Here is a 3,379-nt window from a genome sequence, read left to right on the forward strand (position 1 = left end):
AGCTGTATGTGCCTAAAGTTATAGGTTGTAAATATAGCTTTCTATTATAATGCAAATATTTTAATCCTCGGGGGCGGAGCTACGTCACAAGACGTTCCACGTTGCTACGACGCGCACCACTGTACATGCATTTCTATGGGCTCTGTGCGCGCTGCTGTGGAACGACGGTCGAGTCGGTGAAAATTCGAGAAAACAACACAAACTCAACTTTGAAGTAATCCCGAACAACCAAATTTATATATGTTACACACGTAGGGCTAATCTTGTTACACTGTTCAGAAGAGTCTCAACAATCATCCCAAAGTATCGTTTTCTGCGAGTTTTGGGCCTTTGTTTTCACCGCCGCGGGTTGCCAGGAGGTGAAGATGTCCGCCCCCGAGGATAGGTAACTTCAGATAGTGGTCAACCACTTTGGGAAATGTGTGGCTATTACGATTAAAACTATTAAGTCGGTATTTGACTATGTATTTGTTTATCTCTTTGTATACTTGTAAGAAGATTTTCAGTTGAGATGCATCTTGCAAGACTACTTGGGTTCCTTTGCTTTTACACCCCTTGATTACACGAAAAACTGCAGTCAGATGTTGATAAGTCGTCACAATTGGTCAGGCAGTTTGTTTTGAAATTTACTTCATCTGTTCAAAATGTTGGCAACAACCCGGTAATTATCAAAGGCGTGATTGACAGGTCAACAACAACAAAATTAAAATGTAGCAAAAGTTGTTCATTTCGATAGACACCACGGCGGCTCTGTACAAATAAACTGATTGGCCAATATCTTTAGCATTATTGCTAATTTGCATAACAGAACAAATATTCCCAGTTCGTTCCCACACATGTGGAAGGTAGGTTGCGCGTTGTGCCAGACAAATTCAAGATGATGGAAATTCGCGAGCCGGAGATGTTAATCAAAGTACATTATATGTACTATGGAAGTGTACGAATCACCCCAATTTACATCACTGAAACTCGGTTACACCAGATGTCTTTCGAAGATTTTGTTGGGCTAATCACCAGAGAAATCAAATACCTCGGTCGGATGGGAGCAACACGCATTTAAGTACTCGATGATGAAACCCAAAAGCTGGATTTACCACGGAATGACCGATTTAAACTTCTACTCACTGACAACATAGTGCGCTCAAAAAGTGGGACACTGAAATTACAAATACACGCGGTGGACGGGAAATCCCCAGCGATAAAGTCCTCTGAGACCAAAGAATACGTAGACACCGACAACGACACTTCGATGTCGCGAAAGCGTAGACTTGACTTTGTCACCGATAATTCCAACAGGGTAACACCCGCAAAAATTCCGACGTACAAAGCCCCATCGTTACAGGATCGGGAGAATGAATTAACTGACAAGTTGGACACACTTTCACAAGTAAAGATCTCGGTTGAACGCGAATTGACTGACTTAAAGTCGCCACCCCCGCCGTAGCTGCGGTTCCGTAGCTCTTTGGTGCGACCTAGAATCGAATTTCGCCCTAACAATTTCATTTGGACGTCTTTTTTTTAATTTTGTAGTTGTACGTCGAACATAGAGCTACGGGATCTATCACAGTTTAAAAACAGAAATCTGGCATACGTAAATTAAATCGCTTTTGCTTTCGATTACTATGGTGTGACGTACCTTTATTGTGAATTGATTGCTGGATGAATAACATACAAACTTTTGTTTGCAATTTGTGTTTATAAATAAGCAATAATTTGTGATATTTTACAATTACCGCGGAAACCAAGCAAATTACGAGAAAACGGCAGCCATTGACATCCCACACTCCCTAGCACAGAATAAATGTAATCTCGTTTGGCGGTCATGTGATACAGTGGTGGAAGAATAAAACTCACTCTTCCCGTTATTCTAATTGTTCCAAGAAAGCAATCACATACAGTATTTATAATTGTATGATTTTTGTTTAACAATAGAAACTAGTTGCATAAACGCAATTTATCTACTGATTTCGGTCACGTGGTAGAAAATTATAGGTCTCGCGTAATTTGCTATAAACTCAGGAATACAAAATGGCGTCCTTCGTCTTGTTATTTTTCTGCGACTCGGTGTACGGTAAATAAAGTCATTTTTTATGACCACCGTCATCATTTCACAGCGCAAATAGGTTCTGGTCATTGTTTGGAAGTAAATAAACATAGTGAGTACTTTCGAAGGTCTTAAAATGTGATTTTCGCGACGACCAAATTTGGCATGTGGATTTTAACTGGTATTCAGTCGCACAAGGCCCCATAGCCCTATGGGCCGGCCAGAGTCAGTCACGTAAATAATGCGGTCGGCAACATAGGGCTATGATTCCACAGCTACCCCCGCCGCTACCCCCGTTAGCTTTACCGGGATTAAACGTTGTCGAAGCAACGTGTGCACATTGCCACCATAGAGGACACAAGGAAGCAGGAAATCGAAAAATCAGTGTGTGTATATGAAGCTTGTCCAGGCTACATGTATTTTGGACGACTTGACAAGCACCACGTTTCCCAGGAAGAATGCTACCAGTTGCGATGTATCGCTTCACAATAGTGTGATCTGTTTTTTTCGAAACACCGCTCTGTCGACCGATCTCGGAATTTTATTTATTTATTAACACACAACATCCCCGGAGGGAATGAAAAGGGTTAGAAATCAGATATTAGTAAAAGAAAAACAACTACACAAAAAGTAAGGGAACAAAAAAGCATTAAAAAAAGATAAAAATTTGTATACAAGGAATGTGTTACTGGCTTAGTTTATGTAGGTGCTGCTGTCTTGTATTAAAACAGTTTTTTTTAAATATTGAATAAGACATTGCTCCCAAATAAAGCTGAACTACCCTCTCTCTTATTACAGCGGGTTTTTCCACACCTTGCTTATCCATTGCAACGACCTATAATAGTTGCCTGGATACTGACATGAAACTCAACAGACGGAACTTTTAAATTTTAGTAGCGTCGCCATGGTGTCTATCGAAATGAACAAGCCTTGCTACATTTTAATTTTGTTGTTGTTGACCTGTCAATCAAGCCTTTGATAATTACCGGGTTGTTGCCAACATTTTGAACAGATGAAGTAAATTTCAAAACAAACTGCCTGACCAATTGTAACGACTTATCAACATCTGACTGCAGTTCTTCGTGTAATTAAGGGGTGAAAGGGGTGTATGTCTATTGTGAACTTGCTCTCTTGTGGCTTGCATGTTATTTGCATGCTTATTATTGTGTGTAAAACTGCTCCACTATGCTCGGCTAACAAATGTACTCCATATTTTTCTCAAATTTTCATGAATAATTTGTCTGTGAAAGCTAGAATGTTTTCTGAGATGCCTAGAAAAGTTTATTTGTTTTCGGAGAAACGCATGAATTTGACTGTCTGTGTGTCAGCGCCCTC

This window comes from Saccoglossus kowalevskii, chromosome 16 (assembly GCF_978046115.1).
Source record: "Saccoglossus kowalevskii chromosome 16, keSacKowa6.1, whole genome shotgun sequence".
Classification (NCBI taxonomy): domain Eukaryota; kingdom Metazoa; phylum Hemichordata; class Enteropneusta; family Harrimaniidae; genus Saccoglossus; species Saccoglossus kowalevskii.